We start from the raw sequence: 12,963 nt of genomic DNA, 5'->3' as shown, positions 1-12,963 counted from the left end.
GGCCAACATTTATTGCCCATTTCTAATTGCCCTTGAGCAGGTGGTGGTGAGCTGCCTTCTTGAACTGCTGCAGTCCATGTGGTGTAGGTACACCCACAGTGCTATTAGGAAGGGAGTTCCAGGATTTTGTTCTTTCACTGTGAAAGAACGGCAATATATTTCCAAGTCAGGATGGTGAGTGGCATGGAGGGATACTTACAGGCAATGGTGTTCCCATACATCTGCTGTCCTTGGCCGGGATTTTCTGGCACCGCCGTGGGCGGGACCCATCGCGGACAAGGCATTGACTTGCAGCGGGACCGGAAGATCCTGGCGGCGGGCAGGCGGGTCCAGAAAATACTGCCCCTTGTCCTTCTAGGTGGCAGAAGCCACAGGTTTGGAAGGTGCAGTTGAAGGAGTCTTGGAGAATTCCTGCAGTGCAGGCTGTAGATGGTACACACTGCTGCCACTGTGCACTGATGGTGGAATGAGTGAACGTTTAAGGTTGTGGATGGGATGCCAATCAATTGGGCTGCTTTGCCCTAGATTGTGTCAAGCTTCTTGAGTGTTGTTGGAGCTGCGCTCAACCAGGCAAGTGGAGGATATTCCACCACACTCCTGACGTGTACCATGTAGATGGTGGACAGGCTTTGGGGAGTCAGGAGATGAGTTCTCAAGTTGATAGTACTCAGGCAACAGACTGCTACATTGAGTAAATCTTTTGCTATCGTCTACTGAAATCAGGCTCAGGGAGAACTCCCCTCATCCCCCACTGAGATTCCATACAAATCTTGCCTCATTCTTGGTCAATCTTTCTCAATTGCCCATTCTGTATCAGCTCGCTCTCTCAAAACATTAGCCTGCTTGAATGGATAGCACTCTTACTTCAGAGTAAGGTTGGGTCTTCAAGTCCCAACTGAACCCATAATTTAGGCTGACATTCTTGGTGCAGTACTGAGGGAGTGCTGCACTGTCCGAGGGTCAGTACTGAGGGAGAGCTGCTTTGAGGCTCAGTGACACAACAGTGAGGTGGAACAGCAACGGCAGAGGAAGGAGAAGGAAGCCAACCCGGGGCTGCAGTTTCCACTCCCTGTGCAACAATGTGCCCCTGCTGCGGAAGAACATGTGGACCCAAAATTGAGCTCCTCAGTCATCTGAAGTCTCACCAAGCCTGACAGACATCATCCAGGATTCTGAAGGACCACCAACGTCGGCGACCGAGGGAGTGCTGCACTGTCTGAGGGTCAGTACTGAGGGGGTGCTGCACTGTCGGAGGGTCAGTACTAAGGGAATGCTGCACTGGTCAGTACTGAGAGAGTGTGGCACTGTCAGAGGGTCAGTACTGAGAGAGTGTGGCACTGTCAGAGGGTCACACCATCCAGGACAAAGCAGCCCACTCGATTAGCAACCGTTCCACAAACATTCACTCCCTCCACCACCGCTGAACAATGGCAGCAGTGTGTACCATCTACAAGATGCACTGCAAGAATTCACCAACGCTCCTTAGGCAGCACCTTCCAAGCCCACGACCGCTACCATCTAGGACGACAAAGGCAGCAGATACACGCAACACTATCACCTGGATTTATGAAAGGGAACATGGGTTTATGAAAGGGAAATCATGTTTGACAAACCTACTGGAGTGCTTTGAGGATGTAACTAGCAGAATGGATGAGGGAGAACCAGTAGACGGAGTGAATTTGGATTTTCAGAAAGCTTTTGATAAAGGCCCACATAAGAGGCTAGTGTGTAAAATTAAAGCACATGGCATTGGGGGTAATATATTGGCATGGATTTAGAATTGGTTAGCAGACATGAAACAGAGAGTAGGAATAAATGGGTCTTTTTCGGAGTGGCAGGCAGTGACTTGTGGGATACTGCAGGGATCAGTGCTTGGGCCCAACCTATTCACAATATATGTCAAAGATTTGGATGAGGGAACCAAATGTAATAATTCCAAGTTTGCAGACAGCAGGAAACTTGGTCGGAATGTGAGCAATAAGGAGGGTGTTAAGAGGCTTCAGTGATTTAGGCAGATTGAGTGAGTGGGCAAATACATAGCGGATGCAGTATAATGTGGATAAGTGTGAAGTTATCCACTTCAGCAGGAAAAACAGAATGACAGGATATTATTTAAATGGTGATAGATTCAGAAATGTTGATGTACAAAGGGACCAGGCTGTCCTTGTGCATCAATCACTGAAAGCAAGCATGCAGGTGCATCACGCAGTTATGCAGGCAAATTGTATGTTGGCCTTCATTGCGAGAGGACTTGAGTACAGGACCAAGGATATCCTACTGCAGCTATACAAGGCCTTGGTGAGACCACACTTGGAGTACTGTGTGCAGTTTTGGTCTCCTTACCTAAGAAAGGATATACTTGCCATAGAGGGAGAGCACAGGAGTACAGCATTGAGATAGAGGATAAGCCATGATCATATTAAATGGCGGATCAGGCTCAAAGGGCCGAATGACCTACTCCTGCTCCTATTTTCTATGTTTTTATGGAATAAAAGCAAAATACTGCGGATGCCAGAAATCTGAAGTAAAGACAGAAAATGCTGGTAAAACTCAGCAGGTCTGGCAGCATCTGTGGAGAGAGAAACAGAGTTAAGGTTTCGAGTCTACATGACTCTTCTTCAGAGCTAAAGAGAAGTAGAAATGGAGTAGTTACTTCTTTAGCTCTGAAGAAGAGTCATGTAGACTCTTCCACTCCCCACCCTGCTGCTGAGATTCCATACAAACATTCCCTCACACATAGTCTGCATTCTGGCTGCAAATCCAGATGGAAACAGGGCGTTCCCTCATTTCCTTAATTGCAAAGATTTTAATTCCTTGAATTGAGGCTGCGATGAGCCCTGCAGATATACAGGGCCTGCCTGAAACCTGACACCTTGGCACTCAGCACTCTTTCAGGATTATTTTTTTGGCAGCAGTTGACTTGTGACACAGAGTCTTGGAGTTTCACACTCTCCACAGACAAAAATTCCAGCACTTAATCCTATATTTTACTTTTGACAGATTGGCACATGCTGCAAAAGATATGAAGCCAGTTTAAAATTATGTGAAAGTGCCAGGGAAAGGTGGTGCTGATGGTCTGTGAGTGTGAGTTTGCGTGTGCCTGTGTGTGTGCCTTCGCCTGCCTGTGCATCTGTGTTTGTGTGCCTGTGCATGTGTGTGTGTGGCTGTCTGTGTGTATGCACGTGCTGCATGTGTGTGTCTGTGTGTAAGAGTCTATATGTATATGTCTGTGTCTCTGAGTGTCTTTATGTGTCCTTTGCATATTTATGCCTGTGTATTTGAGTGTGTGTGTGTGTCTCTGAATGAGTGTGCCACGTGAGAGTGTTCATGTGTGTGTCTGTTGTGTTGGTGTGTGTGTCTGTCTGCATGTATGTCTTTGCAAAAGTATTTGTGTGTGTCTGTCTGCATGTGTGTGTCTTTGTGAGAATGTGTGTACATTGATGTGTGTATATGTCTTTTTCTGACTCAGGATATGAGTGTGTGCACTTGTGTGTGTATCTGTGTGCATATGCATTTGTGTAATTTGATGTATGCATTTATGTTTGCTTCCGTGTGTGTGCATAAGAATGTCTTTCTGCATCTGTCCATACGTTTCTGTTTGTGAACTCACTTGTGTTTGTATATATGATCTTTTTGAAAAACCAATAAATCAATAAAAATAAACTAATAAAAGGGGGTGACAGCCCCTAATGGGGCACTGTAACAAAAACAAAACTTTCAAAGGAAACTTATCTAATTAAACCAAATTGTCATTCCTGAGGCTGACAATGCAGCTCCAGCCCCTGTGGTGCCCACTGGTCATGGAAGGCCTCAAGCATGCTGATGGAAACTTCATGCTCCCTCTCCAGGGACACCCGGCAGTATGTGCTTGTGTGCACCTACTTATATGGAAATGTGTGCACTTTTTTATGTTTAGGTTTATATCGTATACGTATATTTGTGTGCATATGTCACTGTGTGTGGATATGTGTCTGAATATGCATATCTGTTTATCTGTGTACACATATCTGGTACACCCACAGCATTGTTCAGAAGGGAGTTCCAGGATTTTGACTCTACAACAAGTCAGGATGGTGTGTGTCTTGGAGGGGAACTTGCAGGTGGTGATGTTCTCATGTGTCTGCTGCCCTTGTCCTTCTAGGTGAAAAGGGTCACAGGTTTTGAAGGTGCTGTCAATGGAACCTTGGCTAGTTCCTGCAGTGCATCTTGTAGATGGTACACACTGTTGCTACTGTTCATCAGTGGTGGAGGGAGTGAACGTTGAAGGTGGTAAAAGGGGTGCCAGGCAAGCAGGGCTGCTTTGTCCTGGATGGTGTCGAGCTTCTTGAGTGTCGTGGAGCTGCAGTCATCTGGGCATGTGGGGAGTATTCTCCTAACTTGTGCCTTGTAGATGGTGCACATGCTTTGGGAAATCAGGGGGTGAGTTCCTCACTGCAGAATTCACAGCCTCTGACCTGCTCTTGTAGCCACAATATTTATATGGCTGGTCCAGTTAAGTTTCTGGTCAATGGCAACCCCCCAGAATGTTGATGCTGGGGTTTCAGTGAAAATAATGCTGTTGAATGTCAACGGGAAATGATTAGGTTCCCTCTTGTTGGAGATGGCTATTACCTGGCACTCATGTGACATGAATGTTACTTGCCTTGTTAGCCCAAGCCTGAATGTTGTCCAGGCCTTGCTGCATATGGACATGGACTGCACTGTACCTAAGGAGTTACAAATGGTGCTGAACATTGTGTAATCATCAGCGAATATCCCCAATTCTGACTTTATGATAGAGGGAAGGTCATTGATGAAACCGGCGAAGATGGTTGGGTCTAGGACACTATGCGGAGCTGGACTGTGTCCTGGGATGAGATGATTGGCCTCCAACAACCATAACCATCTTCCTTTGTGCTCGGTGTGACTCCAACCAGCGGAAAGTTTCCCCCGATTCCCATTGACTTCAGTTTTGTTATGGCTCCTTGATGCCGCATTCGGTCAAATGCTGCCTTGGTGTGACAGTTTCCTTAGTGGTGTGCAGCTTCCGAAAGCACTGATACTGAAGAAAGTGCAGATGTGTTATCCTGGCCTTATAAACTACTTTGAGAGGGGAAGGATTCCCATCAACTCCCATCTTGCTGAGTTGCCAATGCTGATCCACTTTTTCCTGTTGCTTCAAATCCTCTGAGCAGGGAAGAAAAGACCTGCATTTTTAAAGTGCCTTTCATGACCACAGGACATACCAAAGCACTTTCCAGCCAATTAGGTACTTTCCAAGTGTAGTCAGTGTTACAATGTAAGAAACATAGCAGCCAATTTGTACACATTAACATCCCACAAACAGCAATGAAATAAATAACCAGGGAATCTATTTTAGTGATAATGGTTGAGGGATAAATATTGATCACGACAGTCAAGAACTCCCCTGCTCTTCTTCCAATAATAGCTAAGGGGTCTTTTATGTCAGCCTTGGATTAACATCTCATTTGAAAAACAGCACTACCAACAGTGCAGAACTCCCTCAACCCTGACCCTCTGACAGTGCAGTGCTCCCTCAGTACTGACATAAGAACATAAGAAATAGGAACAGGAGTAGACCATTCAGCCCCTTGAGCCTGCTCCGCCATTCAATAAGATCATGGCTGATCTTCTTGTGTGTCGATTTCCACATTCCCATCTACCCCCGATAACTTTTGATTCCCTTGCCGAACAAGAGTCCATCTACCTCTGCCTTAAAAATATTCAATGACCCCACCTCCACCACCTTCTGAGGCAGAGAGTTCCAAAGTCGTACAACTCTCTGAGAGAAAAAAATTTCTCCTCATCTCTGTCCTAAAAGGGCGACCCCTAATTTTAAAACAGTGCCCCCTAGTTTTGGACTCACCCACAGGAGGAAACATCCTTTCCACATCCACCTTGTCAAGACCATTCAGGATCTTGTATACTTCAATCAAATCACCCCTTACTCTTCTAAACTCCAGTGGAAACAAGCCCAGTCTGTCCAACCTTTCCTCATAAGTAAACCCACTCGTTCCAGGTATCAATCTAGTAAAGCTCCTTTGAACCGCCTCCAACGCATTTACATCCTTCCTTAAATAAGGAGACCAAAACTGCACACAGTATTCAAGCTGCGGTCTCACCAATGCCCTATAAATCTGAAGCATAACATCCTTACTTTTATGTTTAATCCCTCTCGTAATAAAGGAAGCATTCCATTAGCCTTCTTAATTACTTGCTGTACCTGCATACTAACTTTTTGTGACTCATGTACTAGAACACCAAGATCCCTCTGCACCTCAGAATAATGCAGCCGTTCTCCATTTAGGTAATACATTGCATTTTTGTTCTTCCTGCCAAAGTGAACAACTTTACATTTTCCTACATTAAGCTCCACTTTCCAGATCTTTGCCCACTCACTCAACCTATCTATATCCATCTGCAACCTCCTCATGTCTTCTTCACAACATATTTTCCTACCTAGTTTGTGTCATCTGCAAATTTAGCTACCATGTCTTCACTCCCCTCATTTAAGTCATTGATGTAAATCGTAAAAAGATGAGGCCCCTGTACAGACCCCTGTGGGACTCCACTCATCACATCCTGCCAATCAGGAAAAGACCCATTCTCTCTGCTTTCTGTCAGCCAGCCAATCTTCTAGCCATGCTAATATGTTACCCACTACACCATGCACTTTTATAATCTTTGATGTGGCACCTTATCAAATGCCTCCTAGAAATCCAAGTACAGTATGTCTACAGGCTCCCATTTATCCACTGTCTATGTTACTCCTTCAAAAAACTCCAATAAATTGGTTAAACATAGGTCAGAATCTTCAGGTTGGTGAGCAGGGGCGGGCCTCGCTCGCCAATGCGTAAAATGACATATGGTGATGTCGGGCGTGCGTCCCGGTGTCACCACGCGTCATTCAGATCTTCAGTTCGGCAGGCGCACAGCAGAGTCGGCTGCGCGCCCATCGAACTGTCAAAGGCCTATTAAGACCATTTAAGTATTAATTAAAGTTATTAACTGAGCTGCCTCATGCATGGGCGGAATGAGGTTTCATGAAGGTTTTAAAACATTAATAAAAGTTTTCAATAAAATTCATAGACGTGTCCCAGCTCACGTGGCACTGTCACATGAGGGGACATGTCTTAAAAAATTTTTTTCCTTTATTAAAATTTTAAAAAGTCAACACAGAGCTGCCTCGGGGGGGTTTCTCTTTCGCGCGCATGCCCCGGCTCAGCCTACTTCCCCCGTCTGCAAAGGGAGCGCTCAGACCCTCCCCCAATGGGGAGAAGATTCTCCCCATAATGTTCTTTCACAAAACCATGCTGACTCTTCCCTATTGCCTTGAGCTCTTCTAAGCGCCCAGCTACAACCTCCTTAATGATCGATTCTAATAACTTCCCCATGACAGATGTGAAGCTAACTGGCCTATAGTTTCCTGTTTTCTGCCTCCCTCCCTTCTTGAATAGAGGGGTTATATTTGCTCCTTTCCAATCTGATGGAACCTTTCCAGAATCTAGTGAAGTTTGGAAAATTAACACCAGCCCATCAACTACCTCATTACCAACCTCTTTTAAGCCCCTAGGATGTAGTCCATCGGGACCCAGAGACTTGCCAGTCTGCAGCTCCATTAATTTGCACAGTACCATTTCCCTAGTGATTTCAATTTCACCTAGTTCCTTTCTCCTGCTCACCTCCTGATTTGCAGCTATTACTGGAATATTTTTTGTATCCTCTATACTGAACACAGGAGCAAAATATTTGTACATTTCTTCCGCCATTTCTTTATTAACTACTATTAACTCCCCACTTTCACTCTCTGGGGGACCAATGCTCATTTTACTATTCCCCTGATCAATTCCTCTGATTAGCCCATGGCCTTTAGGGGTCCTACTTTTTCCTTGGTCTCCAGCTCCTTTGTATGTTCAGTGGGCCCACCTCATTATTTCCTCCCAACTGTTGCCTCAGTTCACCCAGGGGATGTGAAATTGCCACCACCTCAAATAATTCTGCAATTTCCCTGGCCATTAAATGGTAGTCTGAGGTTACTGTGCTTCCTAAAGTCATGAAAGCTGTAGCACAATATAAAGGTTGTAACAGTTAAGTCAGGTGGTGATTGTCTGCCATTAACTTGGATTTTAGCTACTCTATATTTCTAGACATTAAAGCTATCAAGGGATAAGAGAATGGTGCAGGAAAATGGCATTGAGGGAGAAGGTCAGCCATAATCTGGTTGAATGGTGGAGCAGGTTCAAGGGGCCAAATGGCCTACTCCTGCTCCTTTGTTCCATTGGACCTATAAAGACAGTTTACTTACTCCCCTACCCCACCCCCCTTTGAATTAAAGCAGCACTTAGGATATTTCTGATACCACTTTTGAATGCCAGTTTGTACAAGTATTGGAAGCTTAGAATTGACCTAAGTGGATTCACAGGAGGAATATATGGGCAAGATTCCACTCCTCATCGCTATCTAATAGTCAGCAAGGGATTATTTGAGCAAACATGGTATTCAATACTCAAACTGGACCCAACCATAGATGGTACAGAGCTGTCCCAAAACTGAGTGCATGGTAAATAAGAGGGCAAAATTTTGTTGTAAGTGGAATTCTTTGGTAAGTAATGCTGAGTGAATGCTGTCGAAATGAAATTCATTTAAAATTTTAAATTTAGTGGAAAATTTTATATTTAAGTTAGAACTTAACACTGAAAAAAAAATTAATCAGCAATTACTGGGAACAGAAACTGCCAGTGGCAACTGACTGTCAATCAGCTAAAACTTCAGATCATGAGCCCTCTTCTCCATCTTTACCCCTTTTAAATACAATTATTTATTTATTTCCCCAACAACCCCCCCCCTCCCCCGACCCCATCCCTCCCGACTCCCCACCACCCCACAGTGCCATCTGCCATCTGTCACATGATCTTGTGGCCAGAATGTTCCCGCTGGCGTGTGGGAGCGGGCCCTGCATGCCCGCACATAAAATGACGCGTGGTGATGTCAGGTGAGCATCCCGACGTCACCGAGCGCCATTGCGATATCTCGTTGGGCGGATGGGCGTTGATCTCTGATGCGTGCTCGCCATTAATTAACTTAAAGCCCTTGAAGCGCCAATTGACGGCGATTTTTCGGCACCCGTGCAATCTTCGGGCCGGCGCACAGGCGGGTAGGACACATTTGTCTAAACCTCATCCACGGCTGGGATGAGACAAGCCGGATAAGAGGGCTCAGTGGGGTCGCGAGGGTGCTCTGTCAAATATTGTTTTTTCAAAGTTACTGATACTTGCCTGTGTGATCTGCAATACTTCAAAATGCATATCAGCTGCTAGGTCTGGACTCACAACCTTCAGGTCAGCACTCTGCAGTGAGGAATCTTTTTTGGGCCTGCAGGTTTCAGGAAGCCTCCCCTTAGCCTGGGAGTGGGAGCTGAACTCTCCCAATGGAGGCACCTCCTCTGAGGAGGAAGGGAGGGCTAGAAGGGGGAGGAGGCCAGGACTGCAAATTCAGCCTCCCAGGGAGCCACCTTTGGGAGGACAGGCGCTGGCACAACGGGTGCAGGGCCAAGAGGTAGTCCAAGGTGGAACGGGCCGCAGAAGACACCTCTATCCTGCTGCCAGGGTATACAGGCGGCGAAGCAGCTACCTCAATATGTCTGAGGTGCAGTGCCTAAGGAGGCTCCGTCTGTCAAGGGAGACAGTCAACTATGTCTGTCAAATGATTGGGCCTGAGATCGCCGCGAACTGTGTGGGTGGACACCCCATGCCCGTGGCTTTAAAGGTCACAGCTGCCCTCAACTTCTATGCCTCTGGCTCCTTCCTGGGTTCGGTGGGTGATCTTTACAGTGCCTCCCAATCAGTTGTCCGCACTTGTGTCAACCAGGTGACAGACGCTCTGTTCAGGCGTGCATTGACCTTCATCCACTATCATTGGGACCAGGCAAGCCAGACACAGCGAGTCAGAGGCTTTGCAACGATTGCTGGCTTCCCCTGTGTCCAGAGTGCTATAGACTGCACACATGTGGCCATCAAGGTGCCAGCGTGTGAGCCCGGTGCCTTCATCAACAGGAAGGGATTCCACTCCATGAACATGCAGATAGTGTGTGATCACAAGATGCAGATTCTGCAAGTCTGTGCAAGGTACCCAGGCAGCTCCCACGACATCTACATCCTCAGACACTCCCAGGTGCTGGGGCTCTTCAGTGCTCCAGCTCGGCTGGATGATTGGCTGCTGGGTGACAAGGGCTATCCCCTCAGAAGGTGTCTCATGACGCATCTCCACCATCCAAGAACAGAAGCTGAGCAGCGGTACAATAGGAGCCACGCCTCCACAAGGGCTGTGGTGGAGAGAGCCATTGGTCTTCTCAAGATGTGCTTCCGATGCCTGGACCTCTCAGGGGGCGCACTCCAGTACCCCCAGATCGTGTGTCGCTGATAGTGGTTGCATGCTGCGCTCTCCACAATCTTGAGCTGGAAAAGGGGGACGCTGTGGACGAAGCAGTTGCAGATGCAGTGGCTGCGGTTGAACACGATGAGTCCAGCAGTGAGCCTGAGGATGAGCACGCACAGGGAAATGCTGAGGGGGTAGACGCTTGCCCGGGCATACTCCAGGGAGGCAGGGAACCTGGGAGGCTTCAGTCCAAAGAACCTTCAGCTAGCACACCACATATGGACCTCCAGGAGAAGCCTGGGCTGCAGGCCCCATACTCGATACCTATATGCAAAATCTGTCTGGATAGGAATATTAACTAAGGGCCTCGTTAATAAAGCTGAATGTCCCACAAATCACTCATTACATTATTGGAAAGCATCCACCTGCAGAAGAAAAGAGGCACCCTCAGCCATGGTGACATGTCTGAATTTAATATTACAGCCAAAGGAACTTCAGAAAACAAAATTACAAAGGTGTTTAAAATCACACCAACTCATAAAGACCTCAATGCGGACCAACGCAAAAGCACCAGTGATAAACCGGTGGTGTGCCTAAGGTGCCTTATGTTTATGTTTTTGGGTGCTACGCCTTGGTGCTGCCCCCTCGCTGGGAGTGGTATCTGAGAAAGCCTGCTCACTCTGCTGTCCCGTTGGCCTCGATGACCTTGGCGGACGTCCTCTGGCCCATGGAGCCTGTGCTGGCCCCGCCTGGGAGGGAGCTGCCAGTTCCACAGCTGGCATCTCACCAGTCGTTGCAGCCTCATTGGATGCAACGGTCACTGGCAGAGGGGCGGAGGATCTTCTGCTCTCACCCGGAGCGCCCTGAGAGGAGCCCGCAGAGACGACAGGCAGCTGCTGCGCCAATGTGACGTCACTTCAGACCTCCCTGCTCACCATGGATGGATGGACATCAAGCTGGGAAACTTGGTGCTCAGACCATCTCCCACACTGGCACTGACCAGCTGAGGTCAATGCCGATGTGAGGGCTTGCTCATCCGAGTGCTTCCCCAGGAAGCCCTGATTGGTCTCCTGGAGGAGCCTCTCCACGAGAGTCACCACTCTCTCCATGGAGGAGGCATGGTGCTCAGACATGAGGCTCATTGCTTCGGCGATGGTCCGCGTAGACTCCTCCACCACGGACACCAAGCCAAGCATAGCTTCATGTATCTCCACCAGATGCTCCCGTGCACCCGGCTGCATTTCCTGCAGCTGCTGCGTTGCGGACGACTCCAGAGGCACATCGTCAGGCAACGACTGAGCATGTGCCTGGTCCCCTGCAGTCCTCCGAATGCTGGCGCCATGGGCACTCTCTGTCTCTGCCAGCTCCTCCAGCGACTGTGAAGTGCCCTCACCGCTGTTCCCCGGGACACTAGCTGGTGTTCTAATTCCCACCGAGGTGCTAGTATCTGTGCTGGTGCCTGCCTGGTAGAGATGGTGTGATGCTGGTGAGTGCGTGACTTCAGGGCCCTCAGGCCCTTATGTGCTGCTCCTCCTCCTGGTCCTGCTCCGCTGATGCTGAAAGGAAGAACAAGGACACTGGATCAGTTAACATGGAGACAATGTCAATGTGCATCCCTGGATCATTATGCGCTCAGCCTTCCATAAGCATTGGTCAAGCCAAGTTGCAAACTTCAATCACTGAACATTCAGCACTGCCATGGCTGCTGGGAGAACAATGGCGACCTCACTGCTGGGCACACATACCTGCCCGTGGCACCCCAGCCTCACCGACACCAGTGGACCTGGGCGTATGGCGCCTCTTCAAATCTAGGGCCTCCTGCTCGAAGTAGCTGAGAATCGCCAACTGGACCTGCCCTCCGCCAGTCCTCACCCGCTCGGCTGCATTATGTGCATTCTCCTCCTGAAAAGGAGTGAAGAGCTTTGATTAGTGCTACTTGTACCTGGACTCTCTTTACGGACGGCCCACCCCAACAGAGTGGGACATTGCAGGCTTCCAGTGCCTCCTCACCCCGCTGCTGCTGAACACACACACAAAGATGATTGGTCTGTCCCACTTTCCCTCCCCTACCCCCCCAACCCCTTGGCCAAATCTGTCTACATCACCTTAGGCACCACACGGTCTAATCTTCCATAGCAAGGACGCACAAGCACGTGGAGCGCGGAGGAGAGCAGATCGATTGGTGCCACTCCACCTTGAAGCTCCCCTCCCTGCATGTCACCACCCTGACTTTGACATGTTCTGGAGTTACAGCACTGACCACCGCTGCCACCGCCTCCCAGGCCAGATTGGTGACTCTGGTGGTCCTCCTATGGCTAGTGCGGGAGTACAGGAGTTTGTGCCAGCCTTCCACTGTGTCCAAAGAAGCCCCAGAGAGAGGGCTGCTGTCACCTTTGCTTTTGGGGCTATCTGTCACCTGGAGTAGTCCTGGTCTGTAGACATGAAGTCGGCTGCACCCTGGTGTGCTTTAAACATGGTGCCCGGACAGAGGAAGCGCTAAGGTCACGACGTGGCAGGCAAATCCGAACCCATCCGCCAGCAATCCATTCTCCTGAATGCATTATTAATGAGGCTGGGAAGGGGATGATG

General features: G+C 48.4%; 1 protein-coding gene across 1 annotated transcript in view; it reads right to left on the bottom strand.

Annotated features, from left to right (window-relative positions):
- The window catches only part of tns1b (tensin 1b), a 662,464-nt gene that overhangs the window by 618,128 nt on the left and 31,373 nt on the right, over positions 1–12,963 (bottom strand). The window lies entirely within an intron of this gene.

This window comes from Cetorhinus maximus, chromosome 11 (assembly GCF_964194155.1).
Source record: "Cetorhinus maximus chromosome 11, sCetMax3.hap1.1, whole genome shotgun sequence".
Lineage (NCBI taxonomy): Eukaryota > Metazoa > Chordata > Chondrichthyes > Lamniformes > Cetorhinidae > Cetorhinus > Cetorhinus maximus.
Note: the sequence above shows the minus strand (reverse complement) of the source record. Positions and strands in the feature narration are given on the sequence as shown.